This window comes from Megalopta genalis, chromosome 9 (genome assembly GCF_051020955.1).
Source record: "Megalopta genalis isolate 19385.01 chromosome 9, iyMegGena1_principal, whole genome shotgun sequence".
Lineage (NCBI taxonomy): Eukaryota > Metazoa > Arthropoda > Insecta > Hymenoptera > Halictidae > Megalopta > Megalopta genalis.
In genome coordinates, this window is record NC_135021.1 from 20133798 (window position 1) to 20159800 (window position 26003).

General features: G+C 38.8%; 2 long non-coding RNA genes across 6 annotated transcripts; one reads left to right on the top strand and one right to left on the bottom strand.

The window, feature by feature from the left end:
- Positions 1-19552: 19552 nt before the first annotated feature.
- On the bottom strand, positions 19553-25510 carry LOC143259997 (uncharacterized). Of its 2 annotated transcripts, none has more exons than XR_013034071.1 (2): positions 24833-25510; positions 19553-21570 (listed from the first exon to the last, which is right to left on the bottom strand). It is a non-coding gene; the product is annotated as an uncharacterized LOC143259997 (long non-coding RNA). The 2 variants fall into 2 exon arrangements; XR_013034072.1 differs by lacking the exon at positions 24833-25510 and adding an exon at positions 24299-24329.
- LOC143259996 (uncharacterized) lies at positions 22793-24279 on the top strand. Of its 4 annotated transcripts, none has more exons than XR_013034068.1 (5): positions 22793-22915; positions 22974-23155; positions 23219-23357; positions 23431-23479; positions 23559-24279. It is a non-coding gene; the product is annotated as an uncharacterized LOC143259996 (long non-coding RNA). The 4 variants fall into 4 exon arrangements; XR_013034070.1 differs by having other exon boundaries at positions 22808-23155; positions 23559-23746; positions 23828-24279; XR_013034069.1 differs by having other exon boundaries at positions 22807-23155; positions 23205-23357.
- Positions 25511-26003: the final 493 nt, after the last annotated feature.

Consider the following 26003-nt stretch of genomic DNA (forward strand, 5'->3'; position numbering starts at 1 on the left):
CATGGGAAATGGTTGAATAAACATCTTAATGCAAGCATAGATTATGACAAAAGTGGCGAAAAGTTCAAATGAATTCAGTTTTGTTATTTTTATAAAGCGGTCTCTTTCAGTGCTCAGTATTTTTAGTATTAATAATATTCTTTCGTTATTATATCAGAGAATATGAAACTATTTGCATCACGGTAATGAAAAATATTATACGACAAACGTATTAAACTGTTTTTTAAAGAAATGAACTGAACACACCATGGTTCTGTGGTTCAGATACCAGATTCGAGATGCTTAACTTCTTAACGCGCAAATATTTTCTTCCATATGCACCATTACAGAACTATAAAACAATTTTTAAACAATCGTTTGCTCGAAGCACTTGCGATTCCATCGAAAATTAAACACATTTTCGAATTTAATAAAGTTTATACGGTTTAAAACTATTCTTTGTTAATTTTATGTAATAAAATAGCGAATTTTTATTAGAATAGAAAATTATTTGTTAGCGAGTGGTGGTGACCGAACACTCCTTCCGACTTTCGATCAACCAGAATCACGATCGATACTACCGGGTTGACGAAACGAAAAATCGACGTCCACCGAGGATGTCTGGATACCGCAGCGGATAGCAAAGATGAGCTGCAGCGTGCGTAGGAGACGCGTTTCCGACGGACAGCTTTCAATTCTTTGTCCGAAATCGGAGTTGAATATGAGTCAAGGATGTGCGTCAGAGGGTGGACATCGGCCTCGTGTTACTACGAAAGGGCGGAAATGCGGAGGCGGTGGAATGGAGCGAGAATCTGGTAGGACGTAGCCACCCCCTTTATCAAAGGCCTTGGCACTTTGCCACGTCGCACCGCATAATGAAGCAGCACGTTGGGGCTTCGGTTATAGCGGCGCCGGGGCTTGTGTTTTGCTTTCCGTAGAATGGTTTATTGTGTCGCGAACCCGCTGCCACTAACGCGCTACTTTCGCGCCACCCCGCAACCCCCACGACCGTCCTGACAGAACTCCTCCGCGTCCGCGATATTCGCATCGGCATTCGTTGGCACGGTGCTCACTAGGCACGCTGAACAAAGGAAGCACGTGTAGACGGTAATAGGTGTTATTACGTAGTGCTGACAACGAGTGCCTGCCGCGCAGCGCCACGTTCTGATTGAACGTATCGCAGGAATGTTAATGGCCGGGCGGTAATTTCCGTCCCTGCAACCAGAGCTTCTTCTCTCGCCCAGTCATACATTGTATCTTGTACTCACACGGCACTGTTCATTTCAATTTTTAAGGACCTTCATTTCACGTCTTTCTCACTGACATTCGCCGTGTTCGTTTTTTCATTAAAACTGCAGGGTTGTGCCGTGTTTTCCAGAGATACGTTAGACATGATTTAAAATCTGCACTGCGATATGAATTAAGATGCAAATGAACCAATCTGAAATCATGAGTGGCAATATCATTTTCATTGCACCTCAAGAGACCTGGAGTCTCTCTATATCAGATTTTACTAGTTCGGTTAGTATCGTTACTTAAGCAATCAGATTCGTAACCGTTCAATGGGCTATCGAGGCTTTCATCTATATCTTGAGATGTTCGGTGCGACTCAACAGATTGCCAAGAGCGATACTCGAATCAACTAGATTCTCACTCAAAGCTGTTATTCTTGAGAAAAAAATTCGGCCCATTACTGTATTAGCGTCCATCAACACAATATTTCTCTCCTCATGACATCTTTTCTATCATACAAAATAAGCGATACATTTAAGGTGGTCAAGTTAGATGGAATATCCTGTATAATAGGTCGTCGACTGTCACCGCTGCTTATGACTCTTCGTCCAAATAATCGCAGTTTACGTTCAAATAATCACGGTTTATATATAAATAACACTGTCAGACACGACAGTTTTCCAAATATAATGGCATACAATTTATTAATTGTTATTGATCCTAAATAACTATAGATTAATGTCAAAGTTTAACAAAATGCCGAAGTACGTAGTTTCTTCGCAATATTTTTGTATTATTACGAAAAATTCATTCTTCAGCACGAAAACTCGACTCAGAATCGGATTCTGTAGACATTTCTAAAGAAGAAACGGCCTGATAGAAGTGTCGGAACGATTTACATTTCGAGCAAGCCGAGAAAATATTCATCGGCGAGTGCACGACGTTTTGTCACCATGTGCTCCGCTGCTCGCTTCTTTCGGTTCGGCAGGGCCGAAACTATGCTTAATCAACACCAATGATGGGACCCAATGGGGCACCCACTTCATGTAAATAATATTTGAATATTTTATTACCAGTTTCATACTTCTATTGTTTAAAAACATGTTTCAAGAAATTTAACATTTTAAAAATTATATCAAAATAAATATTTTTATCATTCATTATAGATTCAGATTATTATACGTTCAATATAACAGAAAGTTCGGGGAAACGAATTATATTCATCAGTAGTAGTTAAAATAAATTATTACAAATACGCTTGATTAGTTTTATAAAATAATTGTGTAAGTGCGTAAATTGCTTAACCGTATTTATTGCATGGACTGCATGTGTATGTTTCGTAATCAATTCCTTATCAACCTCTTCGTCATCGTTCAGATAACTCGAGCGACATAATAATTTATGTAATAAGAGTCCACCAGCAATGTATCCGTAATCAGGCACTCTCGTTAAAATTTCGTTGGCATAAACGGAGTTCTACTGCATATAGAAAAAGTCAGAACTGAAAATACAAACAACTAATGCTAGTGTCACAAGAGTTGTCATGTTCTATTGGTAGGCTACTGCCTGCCAATATAATTACATATTATGCAAGGTGTGCATCTAATACTACGTTTGGCAACCCTGATTAATGAAGGATTAGCTGATATGAATATTTTAATGTTGGGTCTCAACAGAGTTTGCATTCTTCATCGACATAACAGGGTGGGTTTGTGCAACAAAAACCGTTTTATTACAGCTCCAGGATGCTGAAAAATAATTTCGTTGGAATTAATTTCAAAATAAATAATTAAAATTATAGCATCAGCAAGGTCTTTAACTCTGAAAATTCCAACTGAATGTTATTAAAACTGTTAATAACGTCAACACAACTTTCAATCGTTAACACAGCAATTTTTCTCATCAATCGTTCCAGTAAATTACTCTTTGCGTAAAAGGATAATGCAATGTCACTGGCAACGCGACTTTTATGCAAGTTCTATCATATTATTAGTTACATTATTAGATAACAATTTATATTTCTAATTCTAAATCGGTGACGAAAAGTAATGTCTGAATAGATTCGGGATTAGCAGAGTAACGGTGAATTAACTGTTCTACCAAGGAAAGAATCAATCATTGCGTAATCGATTAAGCGGATCTAGATTACCCCGAAGCTTTCACGGGTGAAAGGAAAATTCAATCGAACGACGATAAAATTCCTTCAAAGTTCGTAGCCGCCGTTATCAGCAGGGAAGTTTAGAGTCACGAAGTCCCGTTGCTCACCCCATCGCGTCGACTGGAATAATCTTGGATCGCGCGGTTTGCCGTACCCGTATACGAACGTCGCAAATAGAGGCATTCGTGCCTGTTCCAGATTACCATTTTCTGAAGCGGTTCCGGAGACGCCCGGAGATGAGGAGCTTACTGCGAAAGACGAGTCGCGCGTATCGAAGGAATCAGTCGCTGCACCGTCGCGACGGATCAGTTGGTTGAACATTTCTTTTTACCAGATTAACTCTCCTTGCATATTGCACGCTTTTTTGTTTAGCAGAACGTTATCTCCAATTTGCTTTCGAAACATTTCCTCACGATACCGCAACATAATTTCCGCCTATTGGGTTCTCGACCCAAACACAGATTACAGTAAATTGTCCCTAATTGACTCTCAGCTTATATACAAGAAAGGACAATTTCGGAAGAAGAGATACAATTATTCGAGCCTCCTCTTCCTAAATTGTCCATTTTTGTTTTCAAGCTGAGGGTCACAAGGGAGAATTTACTGTACTCGCATCAATTGTTCGACACTTAACGATGGCCGTCGTATGTTAACAGTAAGTAATGAGTAGACTGCGGACTTTTATGCAAAATAAAAATTATCCAAGTTAATTGCAAACAACGTAAGTCAGATAAAAACTTATTTCTTCGTTTAGTCGTTTTACTAAGTTCTACATAATAGAAAGATAATCACGAATTTTTCTAATGATTTGACAGTTTTTTTATTTGCCGTAATTGGTTTTGTCAAAAATGCATCAAATTCGCAGTCTAGTAATGAATAACGATAATATTGGAACACCTTTTAAAATGATAGAACTTATTCGAAATTGGACCAAACGATTTGATCTCTTTTTCACGTTAGGCCAACTGTTAGATCAGTTTACTAGACGATGAGTATAAAAATTTTTGTAAAAATTGCAATCGATTGAAATGACAAAAGAAATAAATTTTCGTCCGAGTCTATAACGGTACATGTTAATGGGTGTATCCATTTACGGAAGCTTTTTAAAGTAAAAAGTATGTAGCTTGTTTAACAGTAAAGGAAATTTTTTGCCTTAAACCAGATTATCTTACCTTTTGGCAAATGGTCCGAGCCGAATGTGCACATAATTTTGGATCAAGGAAAATAAAACTTGAATTCCATACTTCTCGAAATGGTAACCTGACTCATTATTAGTACAGTAATTTGTTTAATGCGAGTATGCAATATGAGAATTCCAAATAGGCGAGATGTGCTATAGATCAGCACACACACACTGCGCTAATAAATTTAACGATGCAACGTTCGGAGTACCACGCTTGGCGTAATGGACGTCCGCCGTTATTGCCTTTACTGTTGATATTGCCTTCCTGGCTGATTGTCTGTTGAAATTTCGTGGATGTTCTGAAACATTGTTTTTGTTACAGAATTTCACAGACGGACAAAACCATGAAACAACGTTACCGACCTACAAACAAGATGAATCTTAACTCGAACCCTCATCAATTTTCCTAGCTAACCTAATTATAGGTTCGAGGACTTTCTCACAATCAACATAATATCGAATATTAGGATTTTCGTGTATTAAATACTAATAGTCAGATTGCGAATTCTATGCATTTTTGTCAAAAATTACTGGGTTCAAAATAAAATTTTAAAGACTTGAGAAAAACGTTCGCGTTCTCCACGAAGTGATGTAATTGAGCAAAGTTAAATCATTTAATTAAAAGAGAGACCACGAGCGCTTAAATAGACAAATTTTCAAAGAGTCTTCGAGGTTCTCTAAAAATACTTTTGGACGGATTATTTCTATAACATAATTTATAATATTGTTAAGTAAAGTTACATCCCCTAAATTTCATTGATTTTCGTCGACGTTGAAAATTAGATTTTAGTCCGAGTTTCGCGGATATCAGCCCACCGTAGGTCGCCAAGAGAAAAACAGATTCGACCACTTAATATTATTTCTGCCGTTGGCTACTTTTCAGCGCATGTCAAAGAGGTCATCGAAAGGGCAAAGAATGTTCTCTCTTGCTATCGCTGAAAATGGTCGGCCCCGGAAAGCCGATGATGAAGTAGAAAGCCCCGAGGAGCCGTGCAAAAAGGAGAGTATCTTTGGCATTTCACCTTCGGTCCAGCGTGCTGGTTCGTCGATGGTCGTTCGCACAAAGGCGGACCGGAAGTCGAGATATCCGGTCACGGGATTACACTACCACCGAGAAATATATTCCCGCGACGAAATTTCTTGATGTCGCTTATCTACCACCCATCGGACCGCTTCCTGTCGACTTCTTTTCGCCTCTCCAATTCTGCACGATTTTCACGAACGCGGTCGCGCCCGGACCCGACGAAAAAGCCCACAGCCCCCGATGGGAATTTGATTGCGACCGATGAATTATTGATGATAGATAGAGCCGCGGAAAATAAGAGCACCGGCTTGTTATTGAATTTCCGGTTTGTTTTGCGCTGTTCCGCGCTGCGCGACGAACAGCTGCGCGATTTTTGCGATGCCCGTTCCTTCGGCACACGTACACTGGGTTACAAAAATATTTCGCACTCGTGTTTCAATAAATCGTCTTGCATCTTAATCAGACCTGACCGTACTGGTACAGTAGAACGTCGTTTATGTGAATTAGTGAAACGTTTTGCCTAGTAAACGAATTTATTTGTAATTCATTGCATCATGGAAATACATAATTTCTGTGATTGAAAATGACAAAGCAAGAATGAAAATAAGGAGACAAATAAATGATAAATAATTGATGAATTTTAATTGGGAATCGTGAATGGTTCACGTTCGTGCACGATAGTTCACGATAAATTCTGAATAAGCAATTTATTCGTGCACAGAAACAATATTTTTGTTCAATTCCAAAGCGAAATGGTCTCTATTTAAACATTTCCCGATTAATGTTTCATGCGGAATTCTTTTCACATGGAATTCGGTTCGATGCGAATGTGATAAATTGTTCTGGACTTTTCGGAAATTACCGTTATCCATCCTAAAAATCGATTTAACTATCCATACGTTGTAAATTGTATGAAACGTGTATAAATTTACGAAAATGATACACAGAAAGGAAGTTCAATATGATCAATTGCAAAATCTTTTAATATACAGAATGAGTCATTTAATTTTTTCACCTTAGTTTTTCCTGTAAACTAAACGTTGCATAAGAAATGCTTCGAACAAAAGTTGTTTGGTACATAGAGGAGCATACACGGCAACAATTAATTTTTACCTATTTCATCGGAATAATGCCAATCGAAAGCTAATTAAATGCAGAATAAAAAATGATTAAGATTATTTCAGAAATTAATGTGTTTCGAGATATTTTTTATACAACATATAGTTCGCTACAAAAATTATAAGGCGAAAGTGTTAAATATCTCACCTTGCATTTAATTGGCTTACTATTCGATTTCATAATAAATGAAGAAATTACGCTAACATTGTTTTCTCTTTTATTTGACAATACACTTTCTAAAAATCTCAAAAATATGATATGTAAATGTAGGCACCAGTCAATGCTACCACGTACATTGATAATCAGATAGTAGACACATTTCCCCAATGGCATCAAGTAGAGATGCATTGGTCACTTAGTTCTTTTTTATATCGTAGTCGAAACAAAAGTGTCCCTTTCATGACATCTTGCCTTTATTTCCGAGATTATTAGAAATCCATTGCCAATTCCTACATTTTTTTTTCTTTTTTGTTACGGAATTTTAGAGATCATTGATACGACACTGATTCCACACCGTACTGTCGCACTTTAAAATGCGGGAAATCGCTGTCGGTGGAATCGAATCAGAATCACTTTATCAGTTTCCATAGTACACTAAAGCTGGGCTAAAGTGACTTCCGGTCGGTGGCTTTTGATACAAGCCCGAAACCGGTAAAATTTAATTTCACCCGCATTCTAGTGTCCCTAGACGATACCTATACCGTTCCTAATGCCGACTACTCCGATACCGGTATTCAAATTTCAGCCATTTTCACGATACCGCGCACGGAACTCCCGCAGAAATCATGATCGTACTAGTTTTATTCGTAATTATATTGTTCGACACTGCTTTGTACAACTTGTTACGGAATCCGATTGAACGTACAACCGTCCCGATATCCGTCCGAATCAAATTAAAATCAACGAAATTGCGACGGATATGTTTTCATTTTAAAAAACATATAAAAATCAATCACGTTTCAGCTTAAAATTGCTTGAACCAATTTCACGTTGATCACGTAGAATTTCGTGTCTGTCCCATATGCTTTATTAGACACAACTGTCATATTATTGCAGTTGTTTTCTACAATTTGCAATTCTACGGATTCGCTTCAATAACTTCGTACAAAAATATTAACCGTATTCATCGTTTTAATAATTATGATAAAGCGTTGAAATACGTTAAATCGATCGTTCGAAAAATGTTTGTATCTAAAAATAGTAAAACAACTAATTTTATAAATACTCTACTGCTAATCTTTACACGTTTGAAACGCTAGAAACAAAGTGAAAATGGTACACACTTTTATTAATACACACGTTTCCTCGCATTTTAACAATTCGCATATTTAATTAGTAATTATTAAATATGCATACGCACATAATTTATCCAGATCTGAAACGAAATTAAATTTATTTCTCTGGTTCATAGCTTCATTTATGTATAATGAAATTATAACATTATCTCTTGTAATCAGATTGCAGATTTTATGTATTTTCTACATAATTTCAAGTATTTTCATATTTTACTTGCAATTTATTAAATCTATTAGAAGGATAAACAAATTTTTATTCAACTTTTGCCTCGCAATCGCTACGTTTACTAACAATATTAGAAAAAAGTTGATATTAGGAAAATTTCATTCATCATAACGTATAATTTCAATGATATATTTATATGTATATTCAAGCTACATGCATTATTTTTATACACTTATTTTTAATCGTGATTATATACCGTTGTTTTTAATAATCAATCCCTTAAATTAAAAGTATGTTCGAAATTACTTAAAAAGTTACAATGTAGGAGAAAATCTCAAACTACGTTTTGCAAACATTATTATTTTCTTCAATAGAAACTTTCTCAGCTTACTTACGTCCAATATTAATGATTAGTATAATTCAGAATAGAATACTCTGCAAAAAATTCTGAACATTATACACGTACCGACAAAAGTGAAGAAACATGATATACAGATGCCTATTCTTGGGTGCAGTAAACCTTCTTAACATAAGATACAACTTTGTATTGTGTCAGGGAAAATATCTATAATATAACGTCGCGGACTAGAGACCGAGCGAAAATGACTGAGTTTAACCGACACTGACTGACCGACGAGATTAAATAGATGACACGAAGACGAATAGACAAGACTAGACAAGACTAAACAAGACAAGACAAGACAAGACACCACACAATGACCAAAGAGAAGAATCAGTTTCGAGTTTTTACACCGTTTCGTGAACGGAAGACTAGAAACTGATTAGCCAGTAACGCAATGGAAGGGGATGTAAACGTGACGTGGCACGCAGTGCCGCAGGTAGCAAGGAACCCCGAACGTACGACCGAAGCGGTGCGTGCTGGCGACCTTGTTATAAAAAATGCTGCCGATGAGGCGTGCATCATTCGAAAGTGCAGAAATGACTTTATTGCTGGAAAGAAGACGGCTCGAAAAAATCATAAACTTAGAAATTACAATGAAGAAGGCTATGGCACTACGAAATTAAAAGCCTAACGAACGTGACCATTTGTCGATTGCACGTCGTTCGTTGAAGGACTGTAATTTGCCTCGCTGAGCCGAAGATTCCCCGTAAATAAAATTGTTTTTCAGGGATTAAAGAAGAAGGTAATTCGTCCCGGAGAAAGTTAGGTTGAAGGACGGAACACACACACAGCTAGGTTGCCTCGCGAGATGCGAAAAGCACGCTTGCCCGCAGAAGTTCAAAGCAAAACAGAAAGATCTACAGACTAGTTATAAATGCAGTGCTGTGAAGTACCGTTTTTATTGGACCAACGAATGCAATGCGTATTGATTCATCTAATAACAACAATAAATGCGCGGAAAACATACGGCAGAGAATATTCCCGGGGAATCAATACTCGACAAAGAATACAGCATCACGTGCCGGTGCAAATGTGTTCGCGGACGGTTTCAAATGTGTGTAAACAAATAATCGAATTGGAATACACTCTGGTACGCGCGAGCCTCGCACGAGTTTCAATTTTAAATCTGGTCCAGCGGATTACGACATCTGAAAACATAAAAACTCGTGCTGGCTGTAGTTGTCTGGCGAAACTCGCGAGACGGAAACATGATTGGAACGCGCCGCGTTAGCCGTACAATGGTCGAAATAAATCAGATTCGAAGATGGGATTCCATAGGGGTATCAGGCCTCTTCGCAAAGCTTCGGCCGGCTAGATAATTACTCCAGAGACGTTCGTGAAGGGACAGACGCAGGCGTTTACGATAATGCACAATGTAATTCTCATTGCAGTACTGGCGGACCATTTGCCGGCTATCCGTGGTACGTGCTCGCACAGGAGATGGTATTATTGCATCCCGCAGGACCTCCTTGGAAATGGGTCAGGAACGCCTGGCGGCTTGTGCTCGAACGCGATAACAGCCACTTAAGCATTGTTCCCGGTTAGAATCGAGAACACCTTTCGAATCATTCTGATAATTTCGAAGGCAATACTGATACCGTGTTTAACAAAGAAAGTTACCCAGATATCCAATTAGTTTTGAAAAGCTAACGATTAGAAGTTATGCTACGCTACCTCCTCCATTAGTAGATACGATAGGATCATTTATAGTGACATCCAAGGAACAAACAATGTTCGTGTCACTTTGCCGAGAAACTATGGAAAATTTGTGGAAAATAGATGCAAACATGTGAGTGTGCCAGTGATCGAAATGATTTCACTTTAATCTACTTCAATTACTTGTTTCGAAATGATTTTTGAAGAAATTAGTAGGCAAAGTAAGCGAGGATTGATATCAAGTGTGTGTAATGGAAAAAATGGTATCAAAATGTCTTTCATACAAAAAACCAACGGGATCGTCATGAGATATCTAGAACATATCGCGGAAGGAGAAACAGAGGAGGAGAATTCGTTTCTTTTACTGTAATCTAAACAATGAGAATTCTCCACCGCAGCTGCTTCTGTGAAACCGCTCTGATATTTATTATTATAAGATCCGTCTGTGACGAGTGGCAAAATGTTTATTTCTCGCGATGGAAGCCTCCTTCTTGTCGAACGTTGTCTAGTGAAGAAATATAGACGCTGTTTTAGTTCCAAGCGTAGTCTCAGATAGCGCGGATGTTAATCTAAAGTATTCGACGGATACAGGTCGGCCGTCTCTCGAATCCTTAGATAGAGTTTAATGATTAGACTCTAATATATCTTCGACATCTTCATGACACAAGTTTGACACGATGTTACATAATGTAAGTAATGTATGTAATGTAGTATGTATGTAATGTAGTTTTCAGACAAAACTTTTTCCTTATGTAAACACTAAGTTCCCATTATCAATTTCTCATGGTCCACAATAAAGGTGAATTGTTATATCGTGATGAGACTAAGGTGCTTCCGAAATCCAGCACGTGTGACCAAAGGGATTCACAGCAAATAGAAAGATATAGAAAAGTGAAACAGGATCGGACAGAACCATTTTAATCTGTGGATAGGAACAGCAGTAATAGTCATCTTATTGGTCTTGCTGCATTGGCCTTTTCCACGGCCGTGTCTAAACCGAAGCTCACGGCGAAGCTCACGATCGATCGTCCTTTGTTCCTTCCGGAGAGATCCCCGAGGATTCTAGGTTTACCGGGACTCAGTTTCTTTGTTGTTCGTGGTACCTCTCGCAATATCGTAGAAAAATAAAGTATCGACATCTTCCTTGATATTATCTCCTGTGCTTTTCAAAAGGAGAAGAGTTTTCCACTTTTATTCCCATCAGCGCACACTTACCGACTTGTGCGGAACTTAAAACGAATCCGATCATGCCAGAAACCGAATCGATCCGATGGCGTTTAAAATCATTCGATTCGCTGACAGTTCATGATTTGCATAAGTGCAGTACTTTTCGAGGTTAATAAATTTTGTAATTTATAAGCAAGTATCCTCTTCGAACTAGAGTCCAAACCAAACTCAACAACTTGATGTTTTTACATTTGAAATGTTATCTTTGTGGGGATGAAATCGATAAAGAAAATATCAGTAAAAATCAGTAATTTTGAAAACACAATCATTATAATTTATACATTTTCAATTAAAACTTTATAATTAAAACAATTAATTTTTCGTGACCTCTATACTGCTTGAAAATTGCCACAGAAATTCTCATCGATCAAAGCCGTGTGTGATCCGGTATCGCGAAAACATACAATCTCTGTATCACTGTAGAATTTTTGGTGCCAATGCGCAACGTGTTTTAGATAATAAGATAAGCCAGTGAATGGCGCGATAAAATTTTGCAGTTCGATGCATTTCACGAATTTTACAAGTTTTCCATCGTGGATCGGGCTCGTTCGGTCTTTTGTTCGCACATCCGCTGATAGATTTTTCGAATTTGGCGCCCGCGCACGCAACGGAACACCCGTGCTTCCGGCGCGGTGGAAATAAATTCGAACGCACCATTCATCGATCCATCGCTTCAAAAAAAAAAAAGAAAAAAGGCTATTCGATTCCTTTCAGAGGTGTTCCAAGTTGACAAGTTTTACGCGTGCTCGTTATTCACGCGTTGAAATTCGCCGGCGAGTATAAGCTCGTAAAACGCGAAAATCTGCAAACAATACTCTCCGAATGGACAAAGAGTTACTTCAATCGCTGTATGCGTTTGTTGCCCTTGATCTTTACTAAAGGAATGTGTTGAGTTTCTTAAAAAATGTGTATATTATATTCATAATTATTTTTGATAGAAATTAACGCGGCACACACACCATCTAACCATACTTTAGTTTGACTAAAAAGATATACCAAATTACATATCAATTGAATATACATGTTAACACAGAACACGGAAGGGTAATAAATAGGTCACAGATGAACTTCCGTTAATATCATGTAGAAAGCAAATATAAAATTAATTTCAACAAATTAATAAAAATTTATTTCTTCCTTTTATCCATAATAGAAAGAATTATAAAATATATTCGTCTATAATATCAAATCATTGATCCTAATTCGAGAGATATCTCGTCAAAAGCGTTAATTGGCAAGTACTAGGTCGCGAGATACCTATCTCGTCAAATGTGTTAATCGGCTAGTATCGGGTCGCGAGATATCTCGCACAGGGTTACGAAGGGGTTAAAACTTTACCATTGTGCAAAGACTGATTGAAAAGTCTGAGATACACTTGAGGACCTTTCCTTGTTACAAAAAAGCGTACAAACGAAATCTCGTTAATTCCACGGAAAGGAAGCAGCTCGTCCAGTGGTGCTCCGATGCGGATACACACGAATAAATAATTTCCGTGCGAAAAATATAGGAACGGCGCCGTTATCCGTTAAGTGCACTTCCTTGTTCTCCTCTTTCTTATCCACGTATAAACTCGAAGTATCCCTTCCATTCGCGTAACCGCGAGGAACTAAAAAGATACACGGGGATAATTTATACCTGTATAAATTTCGCCGCGTAAAAAGTACGAGGGGTCGACGCCGCGTATCCTGTTTACGAAAATGTTGCTTTTATAAACCGCATCGCGCGTTTGTCGTTAACCTCGTTAAATTACGGTAACAACGATAAAACACGGGGCCGCGGAGTTAACGACAGAATAGAGTTTCGCCGGTCGTAAGATCGATAGCTGCGTCGCCGCGGAAATCCGTCGTAATCGAACGAAATCGAATTTCCCGCGCGAGAAAACGGATGCCCGATGTTTATTTCATGGAATGCTCGCATACGAGCGGTGGATTCGTGGGTGGGAACGCGCGAGAAAAATTCCTGCGCTTTGCATAAAAAGCGTCGCCGGTGATATTTGACGGGGAATATTAGTGAGCTGAATTCCCAACGATATACGTGCAAGAAATCTTGACGGGTGTGCCGCTCGAGGCGGCAATTCGAATACTAAATCGCGGCGCGCTCACGTTCGAACGTGTAAAGGAGCTCGTACATGTTACGATTTATCGTGCGACGAGTTGCCCAACTACGTCTGATTCGACTGTTTGAATGATAATCGCGACGTGTATGCCACTTGTCCTACGACGCCGTCGTATTTGACCGCGGTGCAAGTGCTGTCATAAAATCCGTCGGCACTGCCATCGAGGTGGAACAAATGGGTACGGTTGCGTCCGACGACGATCAATTCGAACGATTCCTGCTTCGCTTGCGATTACTCATTCATTATTTATTTTGACAAAATATTTGATGATATATTTAGGAAATATATAAATAAAAAAATAGAAGGAAATATATTATATTTTTATCATTGTCACATATAGATTACATCGAAAAGCATTTATATCGACCAAAATTGAGACCAATTTTATGATTATTATAATATCTGTATATACAGCAGCATGCCACATTCGGTTGTTGGATACTTTCAAAAAATGCACAACCATCAAACTAGAAGGAACACTAAATTTTATATAAAAAGATTATCAAAATTAAAGTACTACTGAAAAATAAATAGAAACTATAATGTAGATTAACACTGAAATACGGAGGATATTTTAAATTGTACTCTTAATTGTACTCTCAGTCTTTCCCGCGATTGTGTAATTCGAGTTTAAAAAGTGTATAAAATGTATCTCTATGAAATGTAAAAATGTTTAGTCCATTCTGCAGTTTCATCAACAATAAACCGAACTTATAGACTAGGTCGACTTTAATAAACCGAGCGAAGTGATTCGAAGGGTGGAATACCTTGAAATTATCCGCCGAGCACGGTAATTGTTACTATATCGAGGAAAAGTAAATTCTTCGAAGGGTAAAAGCGGCGGGGCCGTTTTCGCTCGGCGAAGCGCGAAAAGCCGGGCTCGTGACGTCTTCCCGCGATTACTGTCACTCACTTTTACCACGCAATCAGGGACGGTTTTACTGCGCGCGTATCACAGCCGTACAACCGCAGAAAACCATCGAGGCTGAGAGGTTCTGTCAAGTGTTCGACAAATACGTGACGTGTTTGCCGTCGTCTCGCGGTAAAATTTGAGTACTCGTTCCCTGTTGTCTCTGTCGCCGGGCTGACGTAAATCTTCCCCGGCTCGCCCCTTTGCCCGTAATACGACAACTTATGAAAAGTCTTCGCGCTCACCGCTGCTTTACCCGTAATCTCTTTCGCTGGTATCCGACCGAGTGAAACGCACCGCGACAGAACCGAGCCGAACGATCGACGACGAAACTTTCCGCTATTCTTAAACTTCCCGCGATCGATTTGAAATTAATGTTACGGCGATGCGACGAGATTCCTCCCCTACTCTCCGTTGGAAATATTGGAAGCACGAAGTGAATTCTTCGATGCTGATGAATAAATCATTGTACACTTTAGATATTGAGGAAATACTAGGGAGGATATCTCGATGTGGTTTATTGATTATTATCGATGACGGGGTGAAAATCACTTTGTTCGATTACACCGTTCGATAGTGTTGGGATCGACTGTATTACGAGTAGGAATCTAGCTGGGGGTAAAATGTTGTAGTCAATACGAATCAAGGCCGTCTTGCGTCATCTAAGCTCGCCTCTCATTGGTCAATGTTTTTCGTTAAATAACTCGTAATCGAAGCTGTGGGTTGCATTTTCGCTAAGGAAAAAATTGGTAAAAAAATGGTATTTCCAAGTATATTCGCACTCCAGCCTAATAGATTTGAATCTTTTATAAGAACATATCGCACTCTTGCTTCCAAACTAACGAAACTCGAAAATCTAAATTTTTCACAAGATTCAAAAATGCAGATGTTCCCACAGATCTACTCCGAGCACTAAGATACAGAAAATTATTCTAGACTCGATAAAGTTATTGCGTTATTAAATTCACATAGATCGCTTATAACATACTAAATTAATTTTGATAACGATGCACCAATTCGAATTTTGCCAACACAATCTAGAGACAATTTCAATTGCAATAACATGGACAGAAAATTGCTAACGAAAATTATTTAACACGAAATTAAATACAGAGAATTATATATTTTAAAGTATTATTCTTTCGTTCACCTTCGCGATTGCGAAGGCGGGAGATACGAAGCTTGGAAGGAGTGGAATATAGCAATTTTTGGAGTGAACGAAGGACGTAGCCTCGTGCATTGTCGGTAATATACAGTTGACAACGTGTACGGGCTCACCCTTCAACGGCACAGAGGAAATTCTGTCTCATGCATTATTTAAACACGCGGAGTCTCGTTTCGTGCGTGTGGTACGGCCGGAGTGGGTTGATTCTTCATGTCACCGTTTTCTTTTGTTTCCAGTAGCAAGCATGGGCGCCGACAGTGATATACGCACGCGTGCACTACTAATGCACCTGTAGATTCTTCATCCCCGAGACTCGCGAAGAACTTGAATTCCCGAAAGAAGAATACATACTCCGCCGGAATTGTTCGATTTGATTGAACTGCAGAAACCATTATAGTACCGGATCAAACTTTTTACTCTTTCCCCCCACCCCCTCGCCCCTATTTCAACGAAATAGATGAACAGTACATACATACGGTAGAGAATGAATATGTTACATATCAATTAAGACCTCGGATGAAGCACCAAAACTATTTCGTATTTCTTGCACAGCAAAACATTGCCAGAGGATTGAATCGAAATTTCTCGCTCCTAGTTAGCCAGTTTTGTACTCGAAATGGCTGTCTGATTACTCATTTTCATCATTCTCATTTGCATTTATATTTCCCTATTATTCGTGGCTCAAAACTCTGACCCCTCGTAATGAAATTGTACTGTTTGCTAGCTTGACAACACACGTTGCGCTACCGTAAACCAATGCGAACGCCGGCTGAAATCCCACGAAAACTTTTATGGTTAATATTTACTGATGAGAGGGTCGAGTCTGGTGACAATAAGACAGACGTTAAAAATACTAACAACTGTAGGAATCGTATCTTTCGCCGTAGCATGCTTTCATTTCGTTCATTCTTTTCGCGGTACTTCAACTTCTTCATTCGCTGCGTTCCACCCCTGCTTTTAAGCACTTTTTCCATTTTATTCCAACCCTATTGTTCTACAATTGTAATTATTTCTTTATAATATTTTGGTTAAACGCTCTTACCTTCCAACCCTTGCATTCTCCCCCATCCGACTATCCCTTTGTTTGTCGCCGATCTTTATTTCCCTTCTCGTGACGTCTATTCACTCTAGCCAGAATAAGCAATCAACTACAAATCTTGTGTCCACGACGATTCGAAAGTTACCAATACGAAATAAAAATTCCAGTTTAATGAAAATCAAATTAACTGAAAGAATTGAACGCTGCGTTAACATTCTAATTATAAACTTGATCATTTTGTAAGTTTAAGTAATAAAAGAAATATGAAAATAAATTAGAAAGTTTACTGAATATTTCCAACAATAATTCGAATTTTTACCAATTACATGTAGGCGAAATACGTATTAAAGAAAGTAAATATTTTTTTCCTAGTATAAGTACCATATTTATTTTGTTGAGCGTGACGTATGAATTGAGAAAGGCAAGATTTTCAACAGTCATGTTTCTTCTATTCAGTAATCATCCGATCGATCAACTTTGTGTGCTTTTACTGTGCTGACGTTAATATGTATTTTCAGCCCAAGACTTTTCGGAAATTCGATTTACAATTGCATTATAATAGCATTGTCATGTTTACACTAAAAGTAAGAATGCAAAAGGATCTACACATTCATAAAGTTGTATAATTTTCAAGTTATTTCAAAATACTCTTGGGGTAGAAAGTACATAGATAAGATAAAGTACTAGGATAAAGGTAAGAACGAAGGGACTAAGAAAAAGGAACATGAAATTGTGTCTCTTTGAAGTGTTTCTCCTCTTCTTTTTCAAAATTTGCTATGACATTATATACATTCGATTCAATTATATTCCAATATGTGACTTCGCAATTTATTTAGAATCGTTTATATGAACTCATCAGGAGACAAGCAGTTCATATAATAGGAGTCGACTGATTGTCTCATTGCATACTTGCAACTTTGCGTTCAAATAACTGGAGTGTACGTTTAGATAAGTGGATGTGCTGTAATAACTGCTTTCACTTTATGCGGTATACTTTCAATAGATATTTTACAGTTTTTTTAATTCACATTTCACATTCTCATTTCATACTTCATTAATCAATCGTTGCTTGTTTCCTTTGAAAGAACTCTCCGACCTCCGAATTTGAATATTTCATAGAAAATGTTAATCATAGAAAAAATTAACATTATTGTTATCTTTTTTGTGAATATAAATAATTTTTCGATATTTGACTATAACTGTATAATTACGATGTAACATTTAATAAGACGATTTCTACTTCAACATCTCTAATATTGTCCGTGGATAACGTCGTTCATAGAGATAATGATGATCGACAGGTGAAATTCTGTAAAGCATGTAATAATGAACGTGAGGTGGTGGGATCGGCGACGGAAGGAGAATATCGAATCCGGTTACAATCAGACTAATTTTATTCACACCGACGTTGGCACAAACTCGCGATGACCGCGTACTGCTTCCAACCGAGGTTCTTACCGAACTGCCTCATTCGCTCACTGATGCATCCCATCCATATCGTTTTTTCTCATTCTCACGGTTCGCTTTCACTCTAAACTGACTAAACGCATTCATTCTACGCGACACTCAAACCAATCGTCTAAACATTCATCGGCTTAGCAAAATGGGTAACTATTAGCGCAAATGTTAATGTCAAGTTTGATTTGACATGGGCCCGCAAGGTTTATGTCTTTTATACCTAAGAATACAAGTGCATTTTTCTTTTCTAACTCAAACACACATTCAACTGTCCAATCGCTTGTCACGATTGTACCGAGAAAACTCGAAACTTTCAGCTCGAGGAGCCACCGCGCTGGCGGCCACTGTACGCTTTGACCCACAGCTGTCGAAGAGCTCGGCTCGGCTCGGCTCGGCACGGCAGAGCTGCGCGTCGCGCGATGCAGCCCTCAAAGCGGCCCCCAAAGCGGCCCCGTTCCCGATTCAGCGGAACGGAACCTGGACCGATACAAAAGTAGAAAAGTGTCTGAAGTGGCGGACTAGGAGCCCTCCATCGTTCTGTCATCGGCCGGCACTCCTCGACGAGGCACGCGACAAAGTGCAAAAGGGGAAGACGCGCTTTTCCCAGTTCTCTTCTCGCGCGTTTCTTCCCGGGCCGGCACCGCGTTTCGTTCAACCTTTCATCGCGAGCACCGGCCCCACGTTCCTGTATACGTTTTTTCGCGACCGCGCATTCATCGAGAGCCACGTGCTCATTTACTTTGGAAATGAAGACGTTACTGGGAACAGAGCGGCTAAAGGCAGCGTGGGAGAGCTTTTTTATTTGAGCGCCCTATAAAACGATTTTCTCTCCTCGTCAGCGTACACAGAGAGACCCCCAAGCCAGCCACCGTCTCACCCCCTGCAATCTTTCTTCCACCCTTCCAGCCGCTTCCTCCTTTTTCTTCATCTATGAACGTATCCCGACGGCTTCTACATGGGTCTCCCCTGTTCGGCCGAGCATTGAGCAAATTACTTTCTGAGTGGCTTCCCCGACTCGTTGCTCGCCACTATTCTTCTTCCCTCGTTCCCTCGTTCCCTCTTTCCCCTGTTCCCCTATCCCAAACCCGAAGCTACCCCTTACCGGTGACGCTACCTCCGGGAATCTTCAGATACATATCGACCGTTATTAATCTTGACAATCCGAGGAGGAATCTTCTCAAGTTTTCATCAAGCAGTTATTAAATGGCCGCCCTTAATAACGTCGGATACCGGCCGGTCCGGAATATCGGAAATGTATTTATTTCCATCTCGACACGGCGATGCTATTGACGTCGACGCGGCCACGCACAGTGGGGTCAGAGCTGGCGTAAATTATATATTAGGCTCATTTTTTTTTTTTGGCAAATTAACCTACGACTGAAGTATAGTAATACAAAACGATAATAAAATGTACAAAAAAATAATCAAATTTGTCTTTATTAATATAATTAATTAAATTATAATCACATAATATTAGGTAAACCGAAAAGTAATCAAAATCTTTTTTGTCGGAGTCAATTTTGACTCACACCGATATTAATACTAATGTAATATCTAAGTCATTGTGTATTTTGTTTACATAATTACCATGCCAATTTACCATTTTGCAATATTATATGACAAAAGTCGCTCTTTGTTGAATTTTCGGTTTACATAATTGACTAACTATTGCACTCCATATGCACTTCATACATTTTATCTAAACGATTACATACGGTAGTAACAGAAACGTTTTACGCAACATTTTCTTGGATATGTCTCGTTGAGAATTATTAATGTACGTAGCGAACGCAGTATACGCGTGTGCGTGTAAGATTAGCGACAATCAGTCGCCAAGGTGCGTACGTATAAACTTAGCCATAAAAAAATGTATAAATTGAAACGTAAGTTATCCAGGTGTATTCGAAGAAAAGTAACTCTAACATTTATTTAGTACAAGTTTCCACATTGTATTTATAATTTTAACATGCCCCACGTTTTGAAAGATCTACTGCGTATCGCGCGACACGTTAATTACAAACGTTTGGGGAGATCGTTCTAAGTAAGTGACGAGTAGTTGAGTGACTCATACCATTCGGTAGAAGCATATATTATACGCGATATTACGTACAAGTAAGTTCACGGGAAACTTCACCTTTGCGAGAGACCTAATGCAAGTTTTCGTCTGGTTCCAGTGAAGTTCCTAAATAACATCGGAACTCCTGGTCGGAATACAGTCATTGCATGCTCCGTGCTCGTAGGAAAGTGGAATTAATGTAAAACGACGAGTTCGGCATGCTAGGTGACTCTTCCGTTCCGGATATGATAACGAAAGAGGACGTAAACCGTTCAAGTAATAGCAAGCTAAAAAAAGAATTTAAAAATATGTTTCGATCTTTAGCAAAGTCTTACTTACAAAGTTAATTACAAAGTTATGACAGTGTGATACTGAAATATTGACATCTAAGGAATAATGAATATTTTATGAATAGAAAGTGATACCATTATGGACTCGTCCCTGAAGAAAACATATACAGTGACTCCCATTAATATTCGGACACGTTTGAAAACGCAATAACATTTTTTTTTTTTTTTTTAAACTGGAACAAACGATTTGTATTTTTTCTTTTTTTAGATGATAGAGGGACTAGTGTACAAGACAATGATTAAACTACTTTGGCACAATTTTTCTATTACTTGGAATAACAAAACAAAATAAAAGACTCTCGTTTCTCAACATTTTTATCTGAGCCTATAACGAAAATTTAAAAAATGCATTTTATAGATCTCGTAAGTTGTATGCATGCTGAAAGTTTCATCAAAATCGATTAATGAAAAGTCAAGTTGCAAGCGTTAGAAGATTGTAAAAACTGCAAATCTTTTGGGAATCTAAATTTTCCACTCTTGAACTACACATTTCGATATTGAAGCATCTATTCTCGTCGGCGTAAACCTCTGCAAACTAATATACGCATATGGGTGTCTTCTATGTGTGGGTAGTAACAGTGTATTGGAAGACCCATCCTTATGCCAGGTCCGTGTTTTTTTAACCCTGCACGAATCACGTGTACGACAAGCGTCCGGTGAAAACGTGTGTCACCACACGACACGAGAAAACCGTTCGCATGCATTGAATCTGTCGGACGAACGATGGCACATTAATATTTCAGTTGATAAAGGACTGTGTGTCAAGGCATTTGTGGCCTTTCTCGGAACCGCCATATTGATTCGGGGGTACGTCTTCGTTTCGCTCGGAGATAACGTATTCTTTGCGTAAATATAGCCCCAACGCTTGAATCGTTTCCAACTGAATTAACAATGATCGTTTCCTTTGTACAATGCTGAACAATTTTACCCATAGACGACCATTCCTTTAACGACACGTATCGTCGCGCTTGCTTTGGCAAAGTTCAACGCCGTCCTCTTCGCAGAATGCCAATCATTTGCTTTTATAGAACGCCTGAAAAATTTATCGCATTTGAAGCCAGTTTGCACCAATGAAACACTATTAAGTCCACGATACAAGCGAAGAATTATTCTCTCTTGGAAAATGTAACAAGGCTTTTCGGACTTGTTAATTGATTATTAGTTTCCAAGTTAAAAATACTCCCGTCAAATCGAGACACATAGGCGTGTATTAAATATATTTATAAAGTAGTTCAAATTTTAAGAAAAGTGCAAATAAATGCTGGAAATGTTTCTTCTTTAATTAATTATTCAATTAATTTACAATTTAAAAAGATTACAATAATTGTTGACCTTGAAGATTCTTATCGGAGAGGTTTTGATAATATTTGTAGGTTTACTTGGCAGTTATGTTAAAAGTAGTACTGTTTCAGACGAAAACGATATTCTCGAGAAGAACTTTTGAGACTAACGCGTAGAGCAGTGAACATCATTACGAACATTTTTTAATGTTTGTTAAACCCACATGAAATATTCCACTATATTTTGTAATACGAAACACACTTTATCTTATATTATAGGATAAGATAAAGTGTGTTTCGTATTACAAAATATAGTGGAATATTTCATGTGGGTTTAACAAACATTAAAAAATGTTCGTAATGATGTTCACTGCTCTACGCGTTAGTCTCAAAAGTTCTTCTCGAGAATATCGTTTTCGTCTGAAACAGTACTACTTTTAACATAACTGCCAAGTAAACCTACAAATATTATCAAAACCTCTTGGCATTTTTTGGACTCGCCAAACTCTTTCGAAGAGTCATTATTTTTATAAAAAATAACCCTGCTTTTTTTCAAACGTTTTAACAAGATACGATAACGTTTTCAAAAGTAGACACGTACGATCGCAAAATTTTTTCAAAAGCCAAACGCAATTAATTGCTCGAGTGATTATACTTGACGCTACCGTAGTTTGGGTTTTTTTTCACACGATATCGATGCAGCAGATTCTCCCGAACAGTTCCATGCCCTTGATTTAATTTCTAATGCCTTAATTTTGCCATAATTAACGGTTTTTGGTTATCCTGCAGTACACGCTGCATGTGGTGCCTCTGTCGAAGAAAAGATGAAGCTCCGTTCCGATATCGGTACAGCGCCAATCGATGCAGTGACAAAAGGCTCAAACTGTTAGCCAAATTATCGGCGATAGATTTTGGCTAGCGGTTTCAGCGTTTTCCCGCTGGATTAATTGGCGCTGTACCGATAACGGAACGGAGCTTCATCTTTTCTTCGACAGAGGCGCCACATGCAGCGTGTACTGCAGGATAACCAAAAAACATTAATTATGGCGATTAATTAATAATAACGATATAATATAGCAAAGACGTTAAAAAAAGCAGGTAAAGAGGACGTAATTCTAAAGAGTTATCCTATTTACAGGTATACTTGTTATATTAGGTCGAACAGACAGTACAGAAGGACTTTCGACTATCGATACATAAATATTATTGTTGAATTTTTGTACCGAAATCTATGATGAGAGACGTAATATTGGGATGTAATAAAACTATGAATTTAAAGTAAAGCATTAAGATATAAGAATATAAATTTATTAAGAGGGGTCGTTGGAGTGCTGGACGGTGAGTAAAGTATCGTTAAGCAGAAAACAGTAAATTGGTTGATTTCTAGAATGCTAATTTCAGGTTCCACCAGCCTTTATAATTATAAGACTTGCCATAGCGGAGAGTTTTTTGTAAAGATTACGGAATTTTCGCGTTGGACGAACCAAGAAGAAGTTTAGATGAATAAAAATGCAGACAGTTTAGGAAATGCATTAGCCAGGTATGTTGCAATGATTAATATTAAGATGAGTTTAATCGAATAGATGAATGGTGAAGGTTGTTTTCTATTACAGATTGGTGAAATGAAGATAGTTTTGATGAACTATTCCTAAAGAAGAATAAGTATGCGTATGATAAATGTTTGTGAATATAAATGTGATTTGAAAGGTATGGTATGATTACAGTTTTCTGAATTCCGCAGTGGACTCTCGGCAATTAGATGCTGTGAAGTGGATGATGCGAAGGAAGATTTATGGTTGAAAGTTGAAAGATGGGAAGAAAGTAGGGAAGACTTTGCATAAATAAGAAAAAGAAAAAGAAAAAGAAAAAGTAAAAGAAAAAGATGTATCGGGGAGACTGGTAGGGAAGAAGATAGTGGAGCTAGTTTCTGTAAGAATAAATATGGAGCGTTTGTTTTGAAAGCGGTGCAAGTCCAGTTTGTTTGGTTTGGATAAAATTGAATGTTGGCAGATGTTGTTCCATCGGGAAGGAAGAAACACGTGGAGTTTTTGCGAGCAGTTATGACACGGACGTGACCAGGGCTGGCGTCCAGATTGTCTGGACGTTGTCCCCAATAGCCGGACATATGATATGTCGAAGAATCCAAGAATCCAAGAACTGCTTGTATGGTGGTAAAAGGTGTTTGAAAAATGGTGTACAGTATTTAGTTGATTAAAATGTATGATTTGTTTAATAAATAAATGTTTTTTTTTGGAAGAAAGACAAGGAAAGATTTTGATTACTTTTCGGTTGACTTAATAAATTTGTATTGCTAGGTTATAATGGGTTACTTTGAATTGAAAATTCCTAGTTTGACTACATCTCCGATTCTAGATACGTGTTTGTATAAATTGTAAGAGGATATAATTGATGTATTTGATATGATGCACACACATTTGATTATTATATAGTTTAATAGCTAATTAGTATTATCATTAATACCTCCTCCCAAACGTCATCTCAAGCCGCGCAATGACAAGATTTAAGGGGGGGGGGGGTGTCACAAGGCGCGGGGAGGGGGGGGGGGGGTTGCCGAGCGAGGGGTAGGGGGGGGGGGTCGCCGCGCATGCGGCGTTGTGGGGGGGGTTTCACGCGAAAAACGCGCGTTGGGGGGGCGCCGCAAGGGGCATGGGGGGGCGCGCCGCGCAAAGGCGAGGGGAATGGGGGGCGCGCCGCGCGAAAGGCAAGGGGAATGGGGGGCGCGCCGCGCGAAATGGCGAGGGCGGAGGGGGGGCGCGCCGCGCGAAATGGCGAGGGCGGAGGGGGGGCGCGCCGCGCGAGGCTCGTGGGGTGGAGAGAAACGCGCGAGGGTCGTGGGGTGGGGAGAAACGCGCGCAAAATGCACTCCTTGATTCTTCTATATCACAGTTCGTTATTCTTTTGTTTATATTCATGGGTCTTATTTCTATGTAAATTTATTGAAAATAAAATAAATATTCTCAATTGTCATAACATTGATTTACTATTTCTTCTTACCTATATCACTATCCGATGTGAATATGAAATTATCCATTGTTGGAGGAAAATAAAATAAGTAACCTAAAATTGTGAAGCCACCGGTGGCCACTAACCCGCCACCTGTCTATGGAAATTGGAATTGTACCACTTTCATAATCAATGGTTACGCAATTTCTTTTATCGGCCTTATGTTCCTTGTGTCAAGTTCATAATTCTCTACATTCGTTTGAAATAACCGTTATCGATGCTGTGTTGGGGCGTCACAGCGTCGTCAGTAATAGCGACGAATTATGACGCTATATATGTGGACGGTATAAAATAAAGACTGCCATCCCTCCAACGCACCTCCAATATTCGCCGATTGGCCCTGCCCGATTTTTTTGTGGCAATAGTCAATCAGCGAGTCCGTTCCAAAGCACACGTCCGCATCGCCCCGGCAAAGGCAGGAAAGTTCCTCCAGGCATCACCGTCATAATACAATGTCAGGCTGATTCTTCGGAACTTTTCCTTCTTTATGACTCGTCCCGGTCATCGAGGCCGAGAGAAGCGAAGTCCCAAAAACCTAAGCTCAAAAAACAGCCGGCTAGGCACGTCCGTGTCATAAAGACATTAGTGCTGTGCATTAACAGATGCGAAACGTTGAACGTAAAACGTATCGGATGTTTCGAGTATGCGAGTTTGCAAAATGAATTCGAGGTGTTGATCTGTACAAGGAGAACTTTATTTACTCGACAGACGGTGTTTGCCCCCCATCTGGCGGAAAAACGCAGAAACCGGTAGCCAAAATCTATCGCCGATAATTTGGCTAACAGTTTGAGCCTTTTGTCACTGCATCGATTGGCGCTGTACGGATATCGGAACGGAGCTTCATCTTCTCTTCGACAGAGGCGCTACATGCAGCGTGCACTGCAGGATAATTCAAAAACATTAATTACAGCGATTAATTAATAATAATAACGATATAATACAGCAAAGACGTTAAGAAAAAAAAAAAAGTAAAGTTGGTAAAGAGGACGTAATTCTAAACAGTTATCCTATTTACAGGTATACTTGTTATATTAGGTCGAACAGACAATATTAATATTAGGGAGTGTTGAAAAAAAAGGAAATTTTAGCCTCGAACAAAAATTAATCTATAGTTTACTTAGTACTAAGATACTAAGATATCGGTTTACATTTTTTCGTCGGT